Genomic DNA, 27,284 nt, shown 5'->3' with positions numbered 1-27,284 from the left:
GAAACACAGAATTTGGAACAACTAATCCAAGAAGTTCAAACAAATCTCCTAAATCAACTCAAGGAGATGAAAACAATGAAATGACCAGACTCTGATAACCCACAAGAATGTGGCATTGTTTTCTATTGAAATATATTTTGTTCTCTATAGTCAACCAACTTGTGATCAAACATCATCACCCCAAAAAAGGTTATTACTTATTATAAAATTATATTATTTTATATAATTTAAATTAAGTTATATAAAATAATATAAAAAACTGTTTCTTTTACATTGGTCCTGATTATTTACATAGGTTCAGTAAGAATAGTAATTTAGCATGTAGGCTTTTAAAAATTTCCTTTGCTGGAGGTTTTCTTAAGGAATCTCAGATTGGTCTTTCATCAGCCTTTTCATCATGGTACACCAAGTTAAAAATTCACCACCATATCACCACATTTCTCCTGCAGTGCCTATAGTTTTGAGTAAATTCTTCTTTCTTGATGAGTCTAAAATATAGGAATGCTATATCAAAGAAAACATTGCACTGCACAATGTTAAACAGGCAAGAATGTCTATATCAGGGGGTTACTGTAGTAGTGGATTGAAATTAAAACTCAGCTGCATTAAAAAAAAAGGCCTCAAAGCTCCTTAAGGACTTAGATAGGAAAAACATTGAGAGATCATAAGGGGTTGATCACTGGAATGGGTGAGTTATTTACTGAGGTTGCAATTAGTACCACTTGGCTCAGAATGCTTTCCTTTGTGGTAGTAAGGCCATCTGGAGTATGTAAGGACACAGAGGAAGGAAGAGGGAGATAAGGAAATACGTAGTTAGAAACCTCTCAGGAGTCTGGATAGGATATAATGTTAGTGCTGGAGTGAGAAGCAAGCCAGGGCCCTGGAATCAGAGAGATGCTTGTCTAAGGTTTAATCATGCTAAAGTGCAGTTGGGTTATCTTGGTTAGTCTCTCCCTTTGTCCAAGATGCATGATATTAATTCTTCGCTGACCAGCACAGAGGAATCATAGATCTGAGTGGAGTCGATTAGGGTCTAAGAATAGTCTCTTGGAGACTCTTGTTTGTATTGTTTCTGTAAAATCAGTTGAAGCATCTTTTGAGATATGATGGTAAATGACAGTTGTTCCGGGGTCCAATATCTTAAAAGATAGATATCTTAAAATAAAAACAGAAATATTATAAAAGGTTGTGTTAATGTCTGAGTAGGTGATAGATAAAAATCTTCCTATTTATATTACTGCTCATTGAGTTTTTTGAAGTCAAGATGGACATGCTCTATGTGATATTGTCCACAGATGTAGTTATTTCTCATATAAGTGCATGTTTGTTGTAATCATTTTACCAGACTTTTTTAGTGATGCAGAAATGGCCTGTCCAGGGAGAAATCTAGGTCATGTGTTTTCTGCTGTAGGAATGAGTTCTCTGAGATAAATAAGTTGTCAGGCTTTAGCTCACTGTATTTTTGCAGATCCTCAGGGGAAAGGCAAGCTACAAGCAACCAAGAATCTCTATCTGGACAGTCAGATTTTCGTTTTCTATGATACCAAGTAAGGAAAGGAGAGGGGAATTGGAAATGTTATTTTAGAAATTTGCACCAGATACTGAAGGAAAAATTAGAACTTAAAAACTAGTATGTGGTGGCAGTATGTGCAAGATGACAGGATCAAGTCCAATTTACAGGAAGGTAATAAAACCATGCATTTCCTGTAGTTTACAAAAGGCATGCAAAATGGCTTGAAGACCATGAGAAGAACCTGAATCTCATTACCCACAGAAGTACACTCGAGATTTCTATTGAAACACAGAACTTCTCCCCGTAGACAACCTCTTTTTAATCAAATATCATCCAAATGAAAGAGTGTTTTAATTATAAAATGAGGCTGGTTTATTAAATTTGGCCTGATTATTTATACAGGTGAAGTAAGAACTCTAATTTACAATATAGACCAGTGTATTCTATTGAAAGTTTTCATAAGGAATTTTGGGTTGAATTTTAAGAGCATCTCCATGTTGTGAAGCCAAGCCCAAAATTTGCCACCAAATTTCATCTGTAGTACCTAGAGATTTGGGTGAATTTTTCTCTATCTGAAGTCTCTACCACCAAAATCTTATGATGCCTGGTCTTTCCTAGAAGTGTCTTTCTTTATTAATCTATAAGGAAGAAAACCCTGCTATGTATCAAGCTGCTTTTTTCAAGAGTATTTTGCAAACAATGATGCCATTCTTCAACCTTACTTTCTTAAAAGTGTTTTCATTTTTAAAAGCCTTGATTGTGTGGCCAATGTTTCTAGTTATATCCTGTTAACAAGGAAAATATATTATTGCTGGATCCATGAAACTAACATGACAATAAGAGTACTCAAGGGTTCTGAATCTGGTGTGATCAGGCAGGGAGTAAAAAGATCTATGTTTCATATCTGTTTATGAAAGTATAGATGGCTTAAGTTAAATGAGAAAGTGAATCGTTATTCCAGAATAGAAAATTAAAATATCAGAAAATTTTAACAAAATTCATAATCACCCTTTATCAGGTTATTGGGCCCTAGGCAATTTATTTTACTTGATCTTGTTTTAGCAATCACATGAACCCATCAGCTTTTCATATAGATTTCTGGAAGTTTTGACTCATTCCAGTGACATGGTTTCAAAGTTATATAAGCAATACCATTAAGAAGTAACATGATTGTAAAAAAAAAAACAAAAAACAACCTAATTCTTTTATGTGTTAGAAGATGTTTTCTAAACAGTCAAGGACATGATAAAGTCAACATAAATTACAGGAAACAGTTCTGATAAGACATGGAATCTCTGCCTTTCAGATGATTAGTTAAAGGGTAAAGAAAAATGTTTTACCAAGAGCAGACCAAGAATTGAAGGCAACTACTGTCATTTAAACTAGGAAAAAAAAACAAAGTCTGGTTTGCATCAGTATACTTACTTATACAAAAGCTCTTTTTAAAATCTTACTGTTAAATCCTTTCTTATCTTTGACCACAAGAAATAAAATTCCTTATCCACAAATCTTATATAAGATCACATATCCATTCAGGTTTTATCCTACACTTCCCAATTTCTCATTCTGCAATCACCATCCTTTTAATTTAAGACAGAACTAGTCTTTTTGTTTCCTTAACAAAAACACATCCTGTATACATTAGCATAAGGCTAAGGTTTTAAGTTATCAAAGATCTTGGAATCTATTTTCAAGCTGACATCTTACAAAACAAAATTACTACTGAAATAAGCTTGTCAGAATAATGACTCAATTTACTTAAATGCTAATTGACATTTTATGTCCTCTTAAAATTTAGTACATGTTATGCAAGCTTAAATTTGATCAATAAACCTGTATAAGTTTAGAAAGAACATACTCAAGTGAAATAAAAATGTTACCTTGTATTTTATCTTTCACTTATAACTCAGAGGATATGATGACTTCTTAAATTAACAAAATCCCACTGGTCAAAGATTTACCTAAATTATGTAAACTTGAAGTCTTAAAATACTTGTGCTTAGTTTTTGTTTTTTTTAATTTATTTTATTTTTTATTTTTTGCACAGACAAGCAGCAGGAATTGACCGTGGGTCTCCAGCATGGCAGGCGAGAACTCTACCTGCTGAGCCACTGTGGCCCGCCTTGTGCTTAGTTTTTATAAGAGTACTTTTTTAACATTGAAGGTGTTAGTTTTCTGGGGTTATAGGATTATTTAGTTTATATAAGTCCTTATTTATCATAAAGTCAATTAGAATGCGATCCTTTAAGGAATTTTAGAAATTAATTTTGTAATAGCATCCAGATGTAAAAAGTATTATATATAGTATAACATACATATAAGCATAAAGACAGACAAAAACAGGACTTACAGCCTCAATTCTAAAAATTCCAGCCCTTCGTTAGACATAAACAGAGAAAAACAAAACCCACTAATTTATATAAAAGACCTGAATTTTATTTTTGTCACCATTTTATATTTTTTATGAAGGTTGTATTTCTGGAAGATGTGACAATTTGATGTTACTTTCCTAATAGGAAGACTAAAGCTTCGACACCAATATTTGTTGAGTGGGACTTTTCCTTGCTACTTTTTTCATTTAAGATTTTCTTTCTCCTGATGTGTAATCTTATAGAGGCTGTGGGGGAAAAAATTGGGCTAAGGACTAAGGAGAGACCAAAGGCATTATCTGAGCGTCTCCATAGTCCGTTGAAATCATTAAAGTACTGGTGTTTCCAACTAACTTTTCAGGGTCAAATTGTCCCTTTTGGGATACCATACTCCCTTGACAGTCCCGTTGGGAGAAGGGAGCTGAAGTTGCAGTGACTATGGGGAGTTGAGGGGCTAGAGTGGGAAGGAAAGGATTAAAACATGCTGAAGGGAAGGCTGGAACTGGTATAGTAGGAAGGAGGAGGGTGGTGAGAGAAGGGAGAGATTTTAGATGAGGCAATTTGGGTAGATCTTGTTTCTCAAAGAGGCCATTGTGGTTGTGGGGAGTCCTTAGACAAACTGTGCCATGTGGGAACAAATTGGACAGAGTTAGCACCTTAGGGGAAAAGTTTACAATCTTGAGGGGTGTTCAGAAGCAGAGTACCAAAAGATTGGGGACTGCCTATAATGATGGAGGAGTCTAAAATAGCAATTAAAATTTAATATCTCAACAAAAGATGAAAACAGAAATTTAACATGAGATGTCAATAAAAAAGACAGAGAAGAGAAAGTCTTCACACACACACAAAAGAGCAAGCAAGAGTCCCCTTAAATTGAAAGGGGTGAGAGAGGAGCTGGAAAGAATCCTGCTCAGGGACAGGGTCAAGGAGAAGTAGCCAAGAAGAACTGCACTCAGTGGAAGAAGCCAGGGATAAAAACAAACGAACAAACAAACAAAAACTTCTGCACATGAAGTTTTCTGCTACATGTACCGAAAGAAGCCAAGAAAACTTTTCAACAGAGTCAGGGATGAAATCCCCACAGGAAAGAGTCAAGAAGTCTTCTGTCCATAAAGCTTCTCACTCAAACCAAAAGAGTCAGGGAGTGAATCTCCACTTAGTGAGAACTCAGTATGCAAAAAGTGTACACTCAAAGCTTCAAATTCAAGTCTTTACCGTGCTTTACTGGACAAACTCTCCAGAGAATGAGATCAGGAGTTGGGAGTTCTCCAAGCCCTATCCAAAGAGGAAGAAGACAATAAATACATGGTACACCTGAGTTAAGCCAATTACATGGTCAAGGTGGATATTCTGATTATATCCAAATCAGAGCACCATTAACCGTTAAAGAAAAAAAAAATCACTGTTTTTTGTTGTTGTTTTTTTTTGCATTGGCAGGCACCAGGAATTGAACCCAGATCTCCAGCATGGAGGGCGAAAACTCTGCCTGCTAAGCCACCATGGCCCACCCTGGATAATTTTAAATAGGCAAGTATGAGTTTATTCAGGGCTATTATAGCAGTGGACAGAGAGTAAAGCTCAACTCCATTGAAGCAAAAGACAGCTAGAGAACAAGACCAGGAGTTGGGAGGTCTCCAAGCCCTACCTAAATAGGAAGAAGACAATAAATATATGGTATACCGGTGTTAAGCCAATTAAGTGGTCCAGGTGAATACTCTGATTATATCCAAATCAGAGCACCATTTGGTACTCTAGGGGTGGATTAGGATACTTGATCACTGAAATGTGTGAATGATTTACTGAGGGTGCACTTAGGACCACAAGTTTCAGAAAGTTTTTCTTTGCAATAATTAAACCACCTGGAGACTGCAGGGAAGAGGAGAGTAGAAGAGGGAGATAAGGAATTTCCTAATTAGGAATCTGTCACACACCTAGATAGTGTTAGGGCTGGATGAGAGTAAGGTCAAGGGCCTGGACTTGGGGACAATACTGTCTAAAGTTTCGTCATTGCTAAATGCAAATTAAAGCAGTCTTGATCTCTTATAGGCCAGGTTTATCCAAAAAGGATTTGTCAGTGTTGCTCCATTAAATCAACCTGGGTTCCTTATAGTGTCTTATCATATCTGATTAAATGAACATCAGTCTCAAATATGAAAATCCAGTCAAAGTCTCCAATTATGTCCTGTTACCAAAAAAGTACAGATTCTTATTTAATTTAGGTAAATAATTATATGGTCATGAACATAAGAATACTCAGTTAAGAGTTTCCAGATCTGGAGGGATCATGCAGAAAAAAAAGAAAGGTAAGTGTTTCCTTTCTCTTCACAGAAGCATAGTATACTAAATTGTTGTGAGTTATAGAATGATTGAATGAAATGACAAAGGGGGATCATATTTATATCCAGAAAATAGAACATTAAATTATCAGCAATATCTCAAACCAAACTCTTAATCATCTTGTAAAAGTTCATTTATTCCTATGTAATTATTCTTTGTTCTACTTGATCTTGTCTCATGAAGTCACTAGCTTCAAATTCATTTTCAGAAATCATGACTCAGTCTAGTGTTATGGTCTTGAAGTTATGAAATAATGTTATTAGAAACCTGTGCCCCAAAGTAACTAACATAGTCCTTTGTTGAGGGCAAGCACTCTAAGTTGTAGCTGATAGCCAGCATTTTCATGGAAGCATCAGAGTAAAATAAAGAATTATCTATAAATGACAAAAGATGTAAAATTGGTATGGTTCACTTATTATTTGATACAAAAGTGAAATATCTAATGAGAGTTTGTTACAAAAATACAAAGAAATTTATTTGTTCCTGTAGTATGTAACATTTTAAAGAATAATTGAAATTATGACTGATAACACGATATTGTTTTCTATCCTCAGGAAATGTAGGACCAGGATATATCAGAAACAGTGAGAACATGAAAAATCTCTAAAAATATAATAAAATATCTGAAATATTAACATTAATGACATTTTCATATACAATTTTAACCAATGGAAGGGTAAGCATTTCTTTTAACAGGACAGCACTTCCTACAAATCTCATGACTTAACAAACTTAAATAGGTCTAGGACCTCTCTTCTTACAAAGTGAAAGAACAAATCCTTTGAGATTTTTTAGGAGCCTTCTGGAACATCCCAAAGTAAATTTAAGATCAAGCAGATGTTATTTATGATTTGATTTTGTATAGCCAAAATGTCAAAATTTTCAGGAAGTTTGAAATCTTCGATAAATAGTATCATAGGTCACTGCAAAATAGTGCATGGCTCTCTATTCACCAAAATGACAATAAAATTGTTGTAAAAGTAAATATAGGAAACCAGGGCCAGTTAAGGTAGATGTAGCGTTGTCTGTCAGCCATGGAACTAGTTGCAGGTAGTTTCACAGTACCCAGTGGAAGTGGGTTGATTCTGTTACGATGCTAATGCCATTAATGTATCTTACAATGGAATAAGGTAATATTGTGAAATGGCTGAAAAAAGAAGGTGAAGTTGTGAGTGCTGGGAATGCATTTGTGAAATTGAGACTGACAAAACTGTGGTTACCTTAAATGCAAGTGATGATGGCATCTTGACCAAAATAGTAATTGTAGAAATATCTAAAATGTACAGTTAGGTTCATTAATTGATTTGTTGGTTGAAGAAGGAGAAGTATAGGAAACATGTTTAAATTTCCAGATGTAGGTCCCTTCCACAGCTTCAAAACCATCCATGCCTCTCCCACAACCAGAATATAGATATGTCAAAAGTATACCCACACATATGAACTGAAGATTTGTCAATATAAATATTTTAAAAGTATACACATACCAGGAAAACTCCAGTTCCATTCAAATCCAGTTGCTCATAATATTCTGGATAAACATTTACATGATATTAGCCAGGACAGAGCCACTAGCCCTCAGAGATATTCACTACAGAGGATGCTCTCAAACTGGTGGAGTTAAAGATCCACAAATCCAGACTGCCCCAAGCCCTTCTAACCAGCCCCACAGAGCCTGTTTCCCACAGCTGGGCCATCTTATCCCCATCCACTGACCCTACCAGTATCAACTCCTGGGTTCTAGTGCATTGCGAACATTTATTGAAATCACTGCTAATTTCTAAATTGTTAGAAATCTACTATATTTGAACAGTTATTGTCAAAAGGTTAACAGAACCTAAAAGTACTGTACCTCATGCTTATGCTACTACTGACTGTGACCTTGAAGCTTTTTTAAAAGTAAGGCAGGGCAGGCTATGGTGGCTCAGCAGGCAGAGTTCTTGCCTGCCATGCCGGAGACCCGGGTTCAATTACTGGTGCCTGCCCATTCCAAAAAAAAAAAAAAGGTAAGACAAGTGGTCAAAGATGACATGTATCAGTAAATGATTTTATCATCAAGGCAGCAGCTGTTACTCTTTAACAATGCCAGAAGTTCAGGTAAACTTGGTGGAGAAGGCCCAAAGCCCTGACCTCTATTGACATTTTAGTGGTTGTGGCAACAGATAAAAGTTGACTTACACCAATCATGAAAGATGCTGCTGCCATGGGTTTTCAAGAAATTGCTAACTCCATAAAGGTCCTATCAAAGAAAGCAAGAGATGGAAAATTGTTACCCGAGGAGGGATCTTTTAGTATTTCCAACTTGGGGATGTTTGGCACCTGTGATTTGCAGCAATAATCCACCCTTCTCAGGCCTGCATTTTGGCTGTTGGGAGATTCCAACCTGTGTTGAACTTCACAGAGGATGAAGAGGGAATGCCAAACTGCAGCAGCACCAACTCATAACCATCACAATGTCCACTAGATAGCCAAGTGGTAGATGACGAACTGGCTAACCGGTTCTTGAAAGTTTTAAAGCAAACCTATCTGACTTTTCTAGTCCTCAAACATAAGACATTGGTCTTTGGTTCAGTTAACTATTTAAGAATTACCAGGAAACATCCACTATAGCAAAATAATCAGGATAAGGTGGACCACGGTGGCTCAGCAGGCAAGAATGCTTGCCTGCCATGCCAGAGGACCTGGGTTCGATTTCCGGTGCCTGCCCATGTAAAAATAAATAAATAAATAAATAATCAGGATATTTAAGTGTGAAGAAGATAAAATGTTTGTTTATTTAAGGTGAAAGAGTTTGAACCAAATTGTCTTCATTTTCAATTTGGGTTTAGTGTTATAGAGATAAATGATGAAGTGTAACTAATAAAGAAAGAGAACATTTGGTTAGACAGCTCGATTGTTTAGCCTCTGGTGCTATACAAAAGGGTATATATTTATCAAATGATATGTATGTTTCATTTGAGAAGTTTAGATTATTTGAGAATGCATGGTTAATTGTTAAATTAAAAAATTGTTAGAAATCTAAACTGTGTTGAAGTTAGATTTTCAAAGAAATGTCCATTAATCTAGCAGTGGGACCTCCCTTTTACAAGCATTACTCTACATGCCCTTGAGCAATTTAAAATGTAAATAAGTTTATTCTGGAAAATGGTAAGTAAATAATATGGATCATATTGTACTAGCAGTTGTTATTTTCTAGACCTTATGTTAGACAATGGTTTCTTAGCATTTACACCCAAAGCATGAACAACAAAACAAACATAGATAAATGCAGTTTCATCAAAATTAAAACTTTTGTGCATTGGAGACTTTATTAAGAATGTAAAAGACGATATACAGATTGGGATAAAATATTAGGATACCATCTATCTGATCAGAGTTTAATATCCAACAGTATAGAAAGAACTTTTATAACCCAACAACAACAACAACAGCAACAGACCATCCAATTAAAAATGGGAAAAAGACATGAATAGACATTTCCCAAAGAAGATATATAAATGGTCCAGAGGCACATTGAAAGATATTAAAAGTCGTTATCCATCAGGGAAATGCAAATCAAAATCACAATGAGATCCCATCTCATACCCACTGGAATGGCTACTATTAAAACACTGGAAAACAACAGGTGTTGGAGAGGATGCAGACAAAAAGGAATACTCATTGGTGAGAATGTAAAATAGTGCAGCCATTGTGGAAAACAGCACGACAATTCCTCAGAAAGTTAAGTATAGAATTATCATATGACCCAGCAGTCCCACTTCTTGGAAGAAGTGAAATACCAATGTTCATAGTGGAATTATTCACAATTGTCAAAAGGTAGATGCAACCCAAGTGTCCATAAACAGATGAATGGCTAATCAAAATATAATATATACATATAATGGAATATTTAGCCATAAAATGAATGAAGTTCTGATACATGCTGTGGTAGTTAGATTCGGTTGTCTACTTGGCCAGGTGAAGGTACCTAGTTCTGTTGCTGTGGACATGAGCCAATGGTACGTGACCCTCATCTGTTGCTGATTATATCTGCAGTCGGCTAGGAGGCATGCCTGCTGCAATGAATGATGTTTGACTTAATTGGCTGGTGCTTAAATGAGAGAGCTCAACGTAGTACAGCCCAAGCAGCTCGGCATACCTCATCTCAGCGCTTGCAGCTCAGCCCAGGCCTTTGGAGATTCAGAAAGAAATCACCCCGGGAAAAGTTATTGGAATCTAGAGGCCTAGAGAGAAGGCCAGCAGAGATTACCCTGAGCCTTCCCACGTAAGAAAGAACTTCAGATGAAAGTTATCTGCCTTTCCTCTGAAGAACTAATGAAATAAATCCCCTTTTATTAAAAGCCAATCCGTCTCTGCTGTGTTGCATTCCGGCAGCTAGCAAACTAAAACACATGCTACAACAGGATGAGCCTTGAAGACATGTCATGTGAAATAACCCAGACATGAAAGGACAAATACTGTGGGACCTCACTCATAGTAACAAAGCAGAATATGCATATTTGTAAAGTAAGAAACATGAACAGAGGTTACTAGGTGTTTTAGTTTGTGAAAGCTGCCAGAATGCAATATAACTGAAACAGAATGGCTTTTAAAAAGGGGAATTTATTAAATTGCAAGTTTATGGTTCTAAGGTCATGAAAATGTTCAAATTAAGGCAAGACTATAAAAAAACTAAAGCATCCCAGGAAATATACCTTGGTTCAAGAAGGCCAATGATTTTGGAGTTTCTCTCTAAGGCACATGGTGACATCTGCTAGCTTTCTCTCCAAGCTTCTTCAGTGGCTTCCCTTGGGGTCATGTTTCTTTATGCATCTCCAAAGGTCTCTAGCTGTGTGGGCTCTGTTGGTTCTGAGCTTTTTCCAAAATGGTTTCCTCTTAAAGGGCTCCAGTAAGCAGCCCCAACTTGAATGCATGGAGACACATCTCCATGGAAACCATCCAGTCAAAAGTTACCACCCCACAATTGGGTGGGTCATATCTCTATGGAAATAATAAAAAAGATCCCATCCAGCAATACTGAATGAGGATTAAAGGACATGGCTTTTCCGGGGTGCATAATAACTTCAGACCGGCATTCTAGGTGTCAAGTAGAAGAATGGATGCAGAATTAATGTTTAATTAGTATGGAGTTTTTATTGGTGGTGGTGGAAAAGTTGTGAAAGTGGATGACGAGCATGGAGGCACAACTTTGCATAAGTAATTAACACCACTGAACTGTATATTCAAAATGGGGAGAAAAAAGGAAATTTTATGTGTGTATTAACCCACATGTTTACAAACAAAGACATAGAACTGGACCACACAAAGATTGAACCCTAATTTTAACAGTAGACTAAGTTAATAGCATAATTATAAAATTGCTTCATGAATTTTAACAAATGTCTCTCACTAATGCAAAATGTTAGTAATAGGAAAAACCGTGTGTGTGTTGGGGGGGATAAATGGATACTCTGTACTTTTTGCATGATGTTTCTATAAACATAAAACTGCTTTAATACAAAAAATAATAAAACAATCAAAGATTTTCACTCAAAAAGAAAAGAATCAGAAAGAGTAGCATCAACAGTCAGGTATTAGATTCCCCCTTAAAAAAGCCCAGGAGACCAGAAGTCAACTTAAGTACATCTGCAAGGAATAGTTATTGCTTAGAGTCTAAGTTTCTTTGTTTTTTTTATACCTTAATATTATAGCTGTTTTGTAAATTCTCTGTGATCAGCCATGATCGGGTGTTCGCATTTCACCTGCACATATGATATGCCACACATTATCATATCACACAGTTTGCCCATTAGCAATAAAATGAACTTTTACACGTATGTGAATGATTCACCTTTATAGTTACTGCCGTTGTGGCCATAATCCTTTATACTAGACACTATCTTCAAATTGAGAAACATACAAATTTGCTAGGGGATATCAAAAATTTAAAAGGAAGCACATTAAAATTTCCCTCTTTTTTAAACTTCCCAGAGTCTTAAGATGAATTAAATCTGGAAAATGATCTGTTCTACCTCATAACTCTATTGTACTCTATTGTACTTGCAAATTGAAGTTTAATGAAGAAAAATTGAAGCTGTTCTTTGACCTATAAATTTGCTAAGGAATTTAATAAAAATTAGTGATTAATAATTATAATTTCATCAAAATCAGTAAATTTGAAAATTTTTCAATGTTCTTATTAAAAATAGTACCCCATATTAATTTTTCTGTCATGATTTTAAATATAACTCTTTGCATACTTATTTTAGAGGTCATCCTCTAGTGAGAGTTGACACACTGTGGCCTAAAGGCCAAATCCTGTTTGTAAATAAGGTTTTATAGGAATATAACCACATCTTTTCACTTATATATTTTCTGTGGTCACCTTCACACTACAGTACAAAATTCAGAGTTGCCACAGAGACAAATAGTGCTCATAAAGCACCAAATATTTACTATCTGCTCTTTAAGCCACACAGTGTTCAGTGAACAGTTCAATCTGGTATAATAATTATATGTGCAGCTGGGAAGGGGAGGTGAGCCCTTAAGTTAATAAACAAATTTATGGAGTGTCTTTCCCAAGTGCCTTCCTTTCTGTGACCTCCCAGTATTTTCTGATTCCCATTGGCTTCCTTTTTCAGTCCTCCATCTAGAAACTTGCAGCTACATGTGTGCCCCTACCTGGGCCAAGGAATCAGAGTATACAGAAAGAATAAAGGCAATGGGGTGTGGCCACACTCTCTTGTAATTGCAACTTCAACTAACAGAGCATGTTACCCAATCATAGTTTTCTTTCCATTGAGTTCCTGTCTTAGTTTGCCAAGGCTGCTAAAAAATATTATTAAGCTACACTGGGTAGCTTAATAATAGGGATATATTGACTCTTGGTCTGGAGGCTAGCAGTTCAAAATCAAGATCTCAGTGAGGACATACTCCTCCAGGGATTTGTAGCATTTTTGTTAGAAGTCCTCCATCACGCGGCCATCGCTCTCTTCTTGGTCTCCTCCTGTGGCTTTCTCTGACTCTCTGTATGTCTTCTCTTTATAAGGTCTCCATTCATATATCTTGTGATGGTTTGAAGGTGTATGTTTTTTTTTTACCCCAGAAAAGATCATGTTCTTAAATTTAATCCTGCCTGTGAGTGTGGACCCACTGTAAGTAGGATGTTTTGGTGAGTAGGATTTTAACTTGAGATATGGCCCATCTCATTCAGGGCGGGTCTTAATCCTCTTAATAGAGTCCTTTATAGGAAAGAAAAGAAGAAACAATAAAAAAGACTCAGAAAAGTTCAGAGAGGAAAGTAGCCACAGAAGCTGGGAGAGAAGGACTCACACAGAAGCTCAGAAAGAAAGCCACAGACAGAGCAGCCAGAAGCCAAAAGCAAGAGAACCCAGGAGAGAAGGATAAGCAAAGGCAGGCTATGTGCCTGGTCATGTGACAGAATCCAGTTATCATTTGATGATGCTTTGATTTCAACATTTTCGCAGCCTCAGAATTGTGAACTTGTAAGTTAATGTATTTCCAATGTAAAAGCCAACTCATTTCTGGTATATTACATTTTTTCCGTTTTAGCAAATGAAAGCATGTTTTTATACTTACCCTGATTTAGTTTGGTCACACCTTCATTAATAATAATATTTTCAAAAGATCCTATTTACAAATGGGTTCATAACTGTATGAATGCAGATTAATAATGTAACATGTCTTTTGCAGAGGACACAATTCAATGCCCAACAGTTCCCTTGGCTACCAGTGTATGAACCACAACTGGACAGCCTGAAGATTGGGCAGGAGAGATAGAAGAAAACCAAATGTGTGGGGGTAGGGGGTGGGTGTAGGTAGAGGCTAATTATTTCTGCATTGTCTTTGAATTTTAACAGTTCTCTAACCATTCCAAATGCCAGAATAAGAGGGTGCTTCAGCTCTCCCTATCTGTACCATTGTTCTTACTTCTCAGTTTCTGGCTATGTTAAGTTCAGGTGAAGAGGATACCCTAGGGAAAAAAATGTAAACTCCCAACTGATTCAGTAAGGTTTCTAAATCTAGTGTTCTTCTGTGACAACCGTGTTAATATTCACTTTTCAGAGTCCTCAAATAGCTAGATACTTCATACATTTTATCCAAATTTTATAGTGCCATGCAATGGGTGAAACATGAGGAAAGTATTCTGGCTTTACAATGGAAATGGAACTCTGGAGGCAGACATTCTACCCTTTTAACTGTGGGCTAGAAACTTTTTCTGTTCACAAATTCATATTTGTATATATAAAATGTCAGGTGAAGTCAAGATTTTTATTAATAATTTATGCATATCAATCATGTTTTAATATATTTGTACTTTTAGTAATTTCCAAAAAGTTACCAATTTTAATACTATCACCTTTTCATTTAAATGGAATTGTCAGTTCAATATAAAATATAGACCATAATAAACATTTTTTTGTTTTAGCATTTCATAATTTTCACTCAAATACACTGACTATGTTCAACAACAATGAACTTTGCTCTGAATATCACATATTATCTCTTTAAATTCCAATGAAATTTTTTGTATGCTGTATGTTGAGGTCACATTTCATTATTTTTCCATGTTAGTATCCTGTTATTGCAGCACTATTTGTTGAATTTTTGTTTTGCTTGGTTTTTTTTGTTTGTTTGTTTTTGTGTTTTGGGATGGGCCTGGACTGGGAATTGAACCCGGGTCTCCCACATGGCAGGCGAGATTACTATCACTGAACTACCCTTGTGCCCTGCCAAAGAATTTTAAATAATATGGCTTTCTTTATTCTTCTAAAATGTTGTTTGTTACAGGGAAACATTTGAAATGAATATTAGCGAAGTATTTCAAACCAATCTTCCTCTTTGGCTCTCAGAGTCAGTCTCATAGTGCTAACTTAAAATTCAGAATTCCCAAATATATATTTGTGTTGGAATTGGTTATTTTCACAATAGTCATTCCATTAGGCAAGGCTAAGGTCTCCCCCATTGAACCCTCTTGTCCTTGACACTTTTTTGCCTTCCTTTTCCTTTACCCTTTATTCTTCTCTAAAATAACAGTGGCATTCCTCCTACCCCAAATGCCTATGGAGTTGTCCCCGCTCCAGCACTCTTGTTATTGTTCATTCTTCATGATATTCTCACTAGAATAATTCTGAAGCTGCTCCTTTGTTACATAGTCTACAGCAAACACCCTATAAATGTTGAGTATTAACGTGACTGTGGTTATTATATGGTTTCCAACTTATTTTTTTCTTCACTATAATCAGTACTCCAATCTACACAGAATGTTATATATGTTTTCTTTCACTTTTTTTCATAAGATTACATAGAATCCCTTGAATTTTTGCAAAATTGGTGAAAGTATGTAGAGAAAAGAAGAGCACAATAATGTAATCAAAACAACATAGAATAACAGGAATCATATTTAGAAATTCTTTCAAATTAATGGTTTTAACACTTAAATTGTTAATACCTTATTCATAAAAATGAGAATACATTTTTTGCTTTATTGATTTTATTTTCAATTAAAAAATGCAGAATTCTAAACTGGAAACTGTGAATATTAGCCAATATTCCAGATCTCTTCCAATTCCCCCTGTTATGGTGACCATTATAAAAACTTGGTGTTCTTCTGTTCTAAATATTTGCTGTGTTGATAAAACACACACATGGATTCTTTGTATGAGGGTGTATTTGTGAGAGTAGGGGGTGGACTGTGTACATGTCTATGTGAACTCACTTATGACTATAATAATGGTAGGGACATTAATTATAGATCTAATTTTTTGCTGGCATTGTATGCAGCAGAACTCTGCTTTAATGCTTTACTTCATCACAAAAGAAGTGCAACTTGTATTATTATTTTACCCATGTAATGTGTAAGAAAATTAATGGTACACTTATTGAAATAACTGGTGCAGGTTCATAAACAACTTAGGAGTTGTAGTCAGAATGCTGACGCTTATCTTTCTAAATGCAGCTGGCATTGTCTTCATTGCTGTAATAGATTAATTCCCCAAATCTGTTCAGTTTTTTCATAATGTTTTCACATCATTAGTTGTGGAAATTTGTTGGAGTTCATAAATCTTCCATCCTGTGTCACTCTGTCTTCCTTCCAAAAGAAGATATATTTAGAACACAGCTCTGTGTATATAAGGTACCAGGAAGAATGGGGATGAGAGGGGTAGAAGGTCTTTAGGCTATTGTTTGTCATTTTTATTAGAGTTTCACCCTGGTGCACTGCAAGTATGCTAAGCATGATGTAGAGATCAGAGAAAGCATGGTGCAGATATCAGGGCTTAGACACAGGGTCTTCTCCACACCCACAACCCAGTAGAGTATTTTCTCACTGGGTGCAATTAGCATTCCCTAGGATTCAACTGGTGTGTATCAGTTAGATATATTCTGAACATTACACAAATCTATGGTCAGTTCAAGTGGTTCTTTGTAAATGCCTTAGCCTTGCGTTAAAACATATACACATTATATCCTCTGAGTTTCACCAATCTTGGAGCCCTGAAATCTTTCAACAACAATGTAGTCAGCAGGAAATGGCAGCCAGAAAGCTGGAGAGACAGGGTGTTGAATTTCTTCAATGAGCTCAAGAACTTGGAGGCCCAAGAAAAGCTCTCCCAGAATGACCTTCTCTTTGTGAAGGTGTTCCACCTTGGAACCTCTGAGGCTGGGTCATCCAATCTAATGTGCAGTGAATGAAATTCACCATCTATTAGGTCAGGGAACTCCTCTAAAGAAATAACATATCGTGCACTGGATTCTTGAGATGTGAACAATAAGTGGAACTCAAGTGAAATACTGTGTCATCAATCTCATGTAACCCAGGGTGGCTTCTGATCTCCAGTTAATTTAAACAAGACTGCAGGAGGAAATGTTAGATAGGAGGAGAGTTGAGAAGAGCCACTCCTGTTTTATTCTTTTATACCTGGAAACTTTTCTTTTTGTCTCACTGTGTACAGAATAGTAATCCCATTCTCAGTACAATACGTGTAGCCTCCATTATGAGTAGTAGCAAAGTAGTAGCAAAGCTGGTGTTGTTCATTGAATTGTATCCTCCAAAAAGGTATGTTTACCCCAAAATTCAAAACCTGTGACTGTGACCCTATTTGGAAAAAGGGTCTTGGAAGATGTTATTTGTTGCTTCCTGTTGAAACGGAGCTCGAAGGATATTAAGGAATGACGAGAAAAAAAGAAAGAAAGAAAGAAAGACACAGATGGGCTCAGGGGGTCTGAAGCTTGAGTTTACTTCAGACAGACTTCAGACAGACTTCAGACAATTTTATTCTTAACCAGATCCTGGTTATATACCACAGGATGACAATAGGCATGCATGCATTTCCTGAGGGAACAAAGTTCTTATCTTTCAGTGTTCTTCCTTCGTACTTAAAATAACCATTTGGGGTAAACAAACATTCTCTTCCTCCGAAACTGTCTTACATAAATCAGATAACATAAAGCAGCTTACTGCTGCCACCACCCTAATGCCATCTACTCCCAAGTAGTTCCACAGGTCTTATGTTAATCCTATCTCCTACATTTCCCCCTTTTTATTTTATAAGTTGAGGTGACCGTGCCTGTCTTAGGTTGCCCTTAGGCTCTGAAGGGTCTTACCCATCATTGGCTGCCAGTCAAGCTCTCTGATTTTGATGATTTGTTGTTAAACACAGCTGAGGAGAAAGCGAAGTATAAACAGCCCAAACCTAAGATTATTTAGCTCTTGGGTAAGTGATTGTGTAGTATCACCTCCCTAGGCTACATGTAAATTATTCTGAGATAATTCTAATACCCCTTTTGTGCAATTCTAAGATATCAGGACTTAGATCTGAAAGCCTTAAAAGATGCCTTTTCCCATTCTATTTCAGACAGGCCATATGTTAAAAGAGGGTAATACAAAAACTGCTCTCATTCCTTTTACACTTTAAACTTTGCAAAAAATTTAGATTTTACATTTGATCTCCAATATGAACCAATGTCATTTCTATATCATTTAGTCTATTATTAATTTGCTCATCAATGAGATTGTCTATGCCACAGTTCACTGGTGTTTTTCTAACAATGCTGCATCTGTATAGTTTGTTGCAATGCAGTTCCAGCGACTGCAGCCACTGTGATGCTTCCAATGATTCCAATGACAGCTGCAATAATGAGTCCAAATAGTCTCTTAGTTCTTTTTAGATATTCTTTTGCCAAATGGATCAGTATATGTGTTTCTGGAGAGGATTGCAAAGATCTTGACATCTGTACCAGCAGCCAAATACCTCTTCTCCTTGCTGCTACAATCATCTCATTTTTCTGCAATATAAATGCTTGGAGACAAGTGAATAGAGAATAATTCTTACAATTAAAAGTTTGATGTCCTGTATGTATATAGTGTTTATGGTGGCTATTTAGAGAGAAGTTATAGTTACTAGAATATGCTGTAAAAATTGGTCCCAGTCCTAGGAAAATTTCCTATAAATTTCTCTGACTAATTTATTTATCATCCCAAATTTTGGCAGAAATCATCCTCTATGTATTAAACTCTGTTTTTAGCTTGCCGTCCATATAATCTCAGTTACCTTCAAGTTAGAGATGGGAGACCCCACAGGGGCCGCATCTCTTACAATTCCATAGGAATCATTAATTATGATAACTGCTCAATCCATATGACATAACTGCCATCCATTCCAACTTTCTTTCCCATCTAACAGGCAAGTATCCTCTGTTTCCATAGAGTTATGCATACAAGTCTTTCTAAAAATGGAAGAATTAAATTCAACACCAGTTTTCTTCTTACTGGACCTGGGAATCCTAAACTTGTATTCAGATTATTTTGGTAAAGTTGGATTGGCCCATGTTAGGGCTCACAGATAAACCCAATAAGTATAAATATGTCCCTGTCCTTCAGCAATTAAAATTATATGTCCTATAATATACATTACCCATTTAGTTATTTTTGTCCGGGTTGACATGTCTGGGTTTTATTCTCTTCGAGGGAATCCAAACCGAGTTTCCGTCATCTGCAATGACAAGAGCAAAGCCCCTACCCCACACCTTTACCATTCCTGGTTTCCATAAATCATCTTTGACATCTTTCCAATAGATTGGCTACAGCTGCAGTTCTGTTTGGGTTGTATCATTTTTCTTTCCCAAAGTACTAAAATGTTGTTCTGCAGGAGTCTGTGATGAATTATCAAAAATGTTTAAAATAAATTTAAAGTAAACAGTGGTTTTTGCTAATTGATGTTTTGGTGTACATATTTTCCTAACATCATCCTCCTGATCTCCCCCTTTTTGTTTTATAAGCATAGACTTTAACGTCTAGTTTGTTCATTCAATAATTCCTTTCCCAGAGGGATTATGTGGAATTTTCTGTGATATGAATAATAGGAAAAGTAGTATAAAATTTACAAAATTGCTTTCCTGTATCAGCAGGACCATTGCCATTTTATTAGATAACAGCAAAAGCATTAAGTAAATGTGATCGAACATGGCAGAAAAGTTCTCCATATTGTGAGGTAGCCCAGATGAGATGAGAAAAAGTGTCTATGATACTGCATTTTACCAAAATGTGAAATATGAATAACATCCATTTGCCATAATTCATTTGCTTTTTGACCTCAAAGATTAACCTCTGATGCAAATGGGAGTGTGTTTAAAGGTCCACAGATTTGAGAAGTCCTAACAATGTCCTGAGTTTGCTGTTTAGATAAAGATGGAAATTTCTTTCGCAGCCCTTTGCTATTGATATCAGTCAGTTTGTGAAGTGTTGTGGGATTTTGAATTAAACTCTCAATACTATCCTGCTTGCTGATTTTGTAATGACAGAGGACCTGGAAGATTGGTATGAGCTCTTTATATCCACGATAAAAAGAGGATTAATTTGACTTCTGACTAATGTTTGTAAATGTAAAAACATTCAGGAGAGTTCATCTGTTTCAAACAAAGAAGCTGTCTCAATGTGAGTAACTGTTTGGCAAACATATTCAAAATCAGAAACAATATCAAGAGATTGTGGAAAACTTTGCAATACTTGAATTACAGCTGCTAATTCAGTAAGCTGGGCTGAGGTATAAGGCATTTTCTAACTTGTTTTCCACTGGGGTGACATATGCAGCCTTCCCATTAATATTATCATTGGTAAAGACAGTAATAGCTAGTGGGGAAGCTGGAACTATTTTAGGCAAAATTCATTGCGTTCATTTTTAAAAATTGTAAAAGTTTTGACATAGCAAATGATTATTCATTTGTCCTTTAAAGTCACTTAATGCTATTTGCCAAAAGGTGTTGAAAATATATAGACTTTGAACCTCTTCCTTTGTGAGATTACACACTATGCGATTAGGATCATGACCTCTTAATTGATAATATCTTTGGTGACCTTTGGCTATTAAAGAAAATCTTTTGCAAATATGTATTTAAACATTTTTGCCAATTGTTTGGTAAAAAAATCCATTTTAAAACACCATCTTGCTAAAATAGGCCTGTGGGAGATTGCAAGGTAAAGAAAATAATAAAATCAACAGGCATTTTTAGATCTATTTCAACAAGCTGTCCTTTTTTAATGCATTGTTCAATTAATTGTAACTCTCATTCAGCTGCAGCTGTTAACTGCCTTTTGCTTAATAAATCAGAATCTCCTTGTAAAATATCAAACAAGTTTTGTAACATATAATTAGGAATCCCTAAAGTGGCAGGTAGCAAAAATGAATGCAGAGTGCCAATAGTGACGTGTACCCATAGCAAATGACCAGATTTTTAAAATTGAATTCATTGGATTGATTTAAAAGGAATGCAGGAATGTGGATTCTTTATAATTGGTTGTGCATTTTTTCTAATTTTAAATTTATTGCATGCAGTTTTTATGGTATTTTCTCACAATAGTGGCCAAATTTTGATTTGCTTACATGAACAGGCCCAGTTGGGTCCTCTGGGAACTGGCTAGGGACCAAGAGGAGCTTCCTGGGACCTAGATATCTTTATTAAAGTACACTTCCTTCTGGGGGGATAGCCAGTCCTCCCAGCTAGAGTGTACATTTTAATTATTTTTTACCAAGATCATGTGATAGCAACATCAGTTGCATGTAATGGCAACATCAGGTGAACCGAAAGACTCCACAAGTATATTTTTTCCTTGCATTCAGCCCTCAAATCTGATCTGCTCCCAAAATAAGCCATGATTATTTTAGGATAAATTTAGTTTATACATATGTAGTTTATATATATAAAGACTGGACAAAGCCTTAAGATATTTTGGCTTAAAGGAATATAGGTATTTATATGATTTGAATATGATTTATCCAATAATAGATTCATTTATAGTCATAGTATTTAGATTAATAGATTAAGCCACCTGGTTTAGGGCAAGAAAAGAAGCAGTTTTTGCCAGTATAATGATACCCAGGAGAAAATCAGCATTTTTTATACAGATAACAACATGATAAAAGTTAACATAAGTTATTTTGATAAAACACAGACTCTTTGCTTTTTAACTAATTATTTAGAAAATTTTTTTCTATCTTTTCATTAGACCAGGCTAAGAGTCCAAGAAAACATTGTCATTTTAGACTCATTAAATCTTTCTTGATTTTAACCATAATTTCTATTTTTACAAACTCTCAGCACTTATTCTATTAGTTTAGGCTTTGTCCTATATTTTTCTCATTTAGTAACAGTTATTCATTTTAGGATAAAACTATTCTGTTTTCCTATTAATAAAAATACATCTTTCATATTTTTCATACTTAAATCATTACTTTGAACAAATATTTTACCACATATAATTACCATCAAAATTAAATTTGTTAGAATAATGTTAAATATTTAAACTACTTTAATTAATGTTTCAAATATGCGTTAACTATCAATATATAGTTTTTAACAAGAATTTTTAGTTTTAAAGTTCTTAAAATATATTTCTTTTTAAAATATGAATAGGAGCTAAACTCATGGCCAGTTTCCAAATTGCTGCTTGTTGAGAATCTAAGTTAACAAAAGGAGATGGGGTTACTATTCCCATTCTTTGTCACAGATATTATTTGTAGCATAAGTATAATTTCAGTAGAATAATTATTTAGATTAAACCAAGGTAACTTAACAGAACACTTTGAGTCAGAACTACAATCCTGAATTGCATACCCTTTAGGGGACCGATCTATTATAATTCTACAGGAACCATTAATTAGTACTGACTTTTGTTTGGCATGGCATTGTTCCTATTGAATATTTTCTGACTCAGGTGTATATGAATTTTTATATAAGGGCAGCTCATATTGATGTAAAATTTTTATAATTATGCATCCCATCTTAAGTTATTTATTTGCTGTCCTTTTCCCTTGCCTCAGGTTTACACTTCTGTATTTCTATTTTGAAGATTTTTTATTTTTTTTAATTTTTTTTAAGAAATAGCTTCTTTCTTGAAGAAGCTTTTTTAACCTCTTTTTCCCAACTAGAGTTACCTTGTCCCTGGCTATTATTTCCTGGCTGTGTCATCTTTATGCTATTAACTATTTCCCTTTACTATTTTCTTCTAACAACAAGAACACAGTTTCTTTATTTTTCCTAAACCCCCTTCTGTTATTGCCCCATGTGGCCTCAGTGTATTGTCATGGAAAACTGTTTTCAATTCAGAACTTTCTTCACTCTTTTCCCCTCAATGTCTCTCATCTCACTATGGGGAGTCTGCTTTAGACTCTTCTCTGCTTTATCCACAAAGTCTTTTTTCCTTTAAAATACAAATAACTCAAACTTTATTAGAACCTTATTTTAGTAATGACACCCTAATGATGTTTTCAACACACAAACATACAAACATATATACTCCTCCAGCCGCCTATTATGATTACCCGTTACCCTGATGATCCAAGGAAAATGCTTACTTTACCAATATGACTCGAGTCCTCTTTTATCGGCTGGATGTACATGTCTCTAATGAGACTTTTCCTTGGTTCCTTAATATTGATTTGGAGTCTTCTTCTTCGAGCCCCACATTGGGTGGCAGATGTTGCTTCCTGTTGAAACAGAGCTCAAAGGATATTAAGGAATGATGAGAAAAAAAGAAAGGAAGAAAGAAAGAAAGACACAGACGGGCTCAGGGGGTCCGAAGCTTGAGTTTACTTCAGACAGACTTCAGACAATTTTATTCTTAACCAGATCCTGGTTATATACCACAGGATGACAATAGGCATGCATGCATTTCCTGAGGGAACAAAGTTCTTATCTTTCAGTGTTCTTCCTTCATACTTAAAATAACCATTTGGGGTAAACAAACATTCTCTTCCTCCGAAACTGTCTTACACAAATCAGATAAAATAAAGCAGCTTACTGCCGCCACCACCCTAATGCCATCTACTCCCAAGTAGTTCCGCAGGTCTTATGTTAATCCTATCTCCTACAGTTATTAGTCAAGATAAAGCCATCTTGAATTTAAGAGGGCCCTTCATACAATATTTGAACTTGAGAGGGCTTGCATACAATTATCACCATAGGAAATTTGGGCACAGTCAACAGAAGACAGATAGGGAAAGAGACAGCCATGTAGCAGAAGGAGAGATTGAACCATGCTATGAATTTCCAGCAAGTCACCACCAGAACAATACAGACTAGTCTTGCAGTTAATTATTTCAGACTTCTAGACTCCAGAAATGTGGGATAATAAATATTTGCCAATTTTAGCAATATACCTGTGATACTTTCTTATAGCAATCCTATAGACTAAGACAACTGGTTACCCATTTACTAAGGAACTGAGTATTTGTCAGGGATGGAGTTGAGGAATGGAAATAAACCTTGTTGACATCTCCTTAGTTTGGGAGAAATTGTAATCTTCTCTGACAATTGGAAAACTCTATTCTAGCAACTTTAACAAGAAGTATGTTAATCACACACAACACTCAACAAAAATCCTCAGAGAATCATCCCAAAATATTATTGTGGCCTAACCATGCCATTATGGATGAAGCATCCTGCTGGTCTCCATTTCCCTTTCTTTAGACATAGTCCTCATCCTTACAGTTGCTACTTTGTGGTGTAAACATGGCTGCTCTGCTGCACCTACAGAATTATTGCAGGCAGGAATATTGGGAGACATGAACAGGCCAAGTTCTTCTCCTTTTATGCAGACGGTCTTACGATGGAAGAGAATTTGTATTTAGATACTTGAAAATCGATCTCTTTGGTACAATTGTATCATATGGACACCCCATTCACCAGGAAGGCTGGGATTATTAGTGATTGCTGACTATAGTAAAGGAAGGTCTGCAGAAGAAGAAGAAGGCAATAGGTCTGAAGTGAAAGAACAGTATCTGCTACACTTCCCTTATTTCCAGGTGCAGAAGAATCTACCAGGTAGAAGGCAGCTTCTTTTCCCTGGTGCTGCTTGAACAATACGGTCAGTCCTAAGAGGACAGGTTAACACCATTTGTTTAATTCACTGTGACATTCTCCTTCATCCATCACCTTTCAGATCTATTATCTGTGGCACTTCTTTACTCGCATCCAATTATATTAAAGGAATATAATTGAATAGCAATAATTGAAATAACTTCATAGATATCTTCTGTGACAAATACTTTGGTGAATCTAAAGAATTAGCAATGACTGGAGTAAAATACTGGCTCAGTATATATTATCTGTTTATTTTTCTCCAATTAGTATTATTTTGTCAGTCTGTTAAGTGGAGTAAGAAAGAAGTAGTAAGGTATTGCTGGTAAAGTGAAGCAAAATCCAGAGAAGTCCATGTTCCAGCATGAGCACGAAGAGGAAAACATTGGACATACCCTGAAAATATTAACTATTACATGAAGCATGTCTAGATTTTGAAATAATTTTATGTCATATAAATGAGTTCTGAGTTTATTAACCACTCATCAACTTTATTTCGGCTATCAGTCTTAGGAATGCCATGTTTATATTGGCAATTGTCAACCCTTGTGCCTCATGATACCCTGAAACAAAACCTGGGATTTAGAGGCAGATCCTGTGCAGGAAATGGAAATCTGGAAACGGGGAATAGTAAAACACCCTATGGGGCAGGATTATGGTCACCTATTTTGTTGACTGCCTTCTCATCCACTTACACCTCTCTGGAGGTTCCCTATTCATATTCTAGCTGCCTATTCATACCCTTTACATATTCTCTCCAGTTGTTGGTGTCCTAACAACTGATTTTGGATTTTTATGTTGTTAGAAAGTGAATGATTGAGACTTAAATACTTCAATATATATGCCGTTGTTTTTCCAAGCATATAATCTCTAAATGTGTCTTTTGCTACAAAAAAAAAAAAAAATTAAGCCAGGTTAGAAAGCTAGACTGTGATTTTAATTAAATTACATTCTGAAGATGCGTGTGTTATGTAAAATTTGGGGAAGGGGGGAAAATTGCAGGTGGTGGAGAGTGGGAGTTGTCCTACTTATAAAGTTTTTACAAACATCTTTTAAAATATAACAATGAATAATATTGCAGAGACATTAAAAGTACATGACCCCTTCCATTGTTTTCGTAGTATAAAATTCCCATTTCCAGACCGCCGGGAAGAAAACCCGAAAACTGGGAAACTGGGGGGCTCTACAGCTCCTGCCCTGTAATCCCAGAGCCCAGGAGCCTTCTCTGGAAAATCCGCAGCCTTCCCGGCCTCAGCCGTGAAGGTAGCCAAGCACACCGCCTACATCTCCAAACTCAACAAAAACGTTTAAGCTCGGGCAGCCAGCAGGACCTCCAGTACCGTGGGACAGTCACATGATTGACCGGGAGGACGGCGGCCTGCAGGGCCCGATCCCGTGTGCGCCTGTGCGGCATAGGCGAGGTGGGGCCCGGATCTGCGACCCTCCCACCTCCCCTTGGCCCCACCCCCACCTTCGGCTCTGTGGTCTCTCTCGGGTCGGACACCTGCAGTTGTGTAGGTAACAGCCATCAATGGCAACTTTTTAAGGTCTGTTTTTTCAGACCAAGGCTTGTAAAATGTATGTGTATTTCCATGTATGTTTCTTATGTTTTATTATATATAACTAGACATGTAATATTTCTAGTTATTGCCAGGATTTATAGAGAATATTGTGTATTTCAGGCACTGATTAGAGGTGTCTTTCCTTCTTTGTTTCATTAGTACTCTTAGTAAAATTATGCATTGTTTAGTATATTAAATGTATGGGCAAGGAAATGAGAGGGTACAAGATCACAGAGACTCTTTGAGGTCAGGATGCTTGGCATAGCCTTCTTGTTGCAGAGACTGCATTTTTCACAATTTTACTGGGATACACACCACCTTGATGGCTGTAGCCCTTTATTGTTTGTGTGGAGAGCTTTTGGATTCCTTTAAATTTTGTTCTCTTAAAACTTTCCATTGTATTTCAGTGTATAAGTGAGTCGTGATTATTTTTCCACCTTACTATTATTCTTTGTTATTTCAGTAGTTCATTTATTTTATTTATTATTTTTGCTATAAAAGCAATGTTGTAATACACATCCTTACAAGTATAACCAGAGTGCACACTTTGTTGGAGAGATTCATAGGGCCAAAAAGTGTACCTTTAAAACTTTACTAGATACTGTCAAATTGCTTTTTAAGCCTTAACATGGTATAAGATGGTGGGCATTTTATCTTCTAGACTCATTTCTCTAGATAGACTCAGAAATGTTTTCATATTTATAAAATATGTACCACATTATTTATGAGTTTGTTTGACTAATTTAACCATTTGACTTTTATTTGCTATGTCACTACTGTTGTTTTCCTTACCTTAACCACATCTCTATAGCATTGTGTTTGGAAATGGGTGAGTGAATTACATGTCTAGTGGACACACAGGTACCCTACCTGAAACCACAGAGGGACTTGTAAAACAGAGAAGAGAGAGCAAAAACTGATGGGGGGGTTGGTTAAGCAGAGACATTGGTTGAGAAGGACATTGAAGCCATTGTTTGTGGATCATTGTTTCTAGAGTGTTGCCCTGTTGTTGCATGCATAATGGCCGTGTTCTAAGAATCAGGGTAGAAAACAACACCTTAGTATAGTTGCATACAGATGCAATGAGTTTATTTTTCATATGCCAAAAATTCCTAGGGTGAGCAGATCATGGCTCTTCTGGAAGCTCAAGAA

General features: G+C 36.0%; 1 long non-coding RNA gene and 1 pseudogene across 1 annotated transcript in view; both read left to right on the top strand.

Moving 5' to 3' along the window:
* LOC143651620 (uncharacterized) overlaps positions 1-5,410 on the top strand; it is a 66,187-nt gene extending 60,777 nt beyond the window's left edge. Inside the window, exon 3 of the long non-coding RNA XR_013160076.1 lies at positions 5,320-5,410. This is a non-coding gene — a long non-coding RNA (uncharacterized LOC143651620). The remainder of the gene's footprint in view (positions 1-5,319) is intronic.
* A 1,839-nt stretch (positions 5,411-7,249) lies between these two features.
* LOC143651461 (pyruvate dehydrogenase protein X component, mitochondrial-like) lies at positions 7,250-25,831 on the top strand (annotated as a pseudogene).
* Positions 25,832-27,284: the final 1,453 nt, after the last annotated feature.

The sequence above is a fragment of the Tamandua tetradactyla genome, chromosome 12, assembly GCF_023851605.1.
Source record: "Tamandua tetradactyla isolate mTamTet1 chromosome 12, mTamTet1.pri, whole genome shotgun sequence".
NCBI lineage: Eukaryota > Metazoa > Chordata > Mammalia > Pilosa > Myrmecophagidae > Tamandua > Tamandua tetradactyla.
This window is presented reverse-complemented; position numbering and strand designations above follow the sequence as displayed.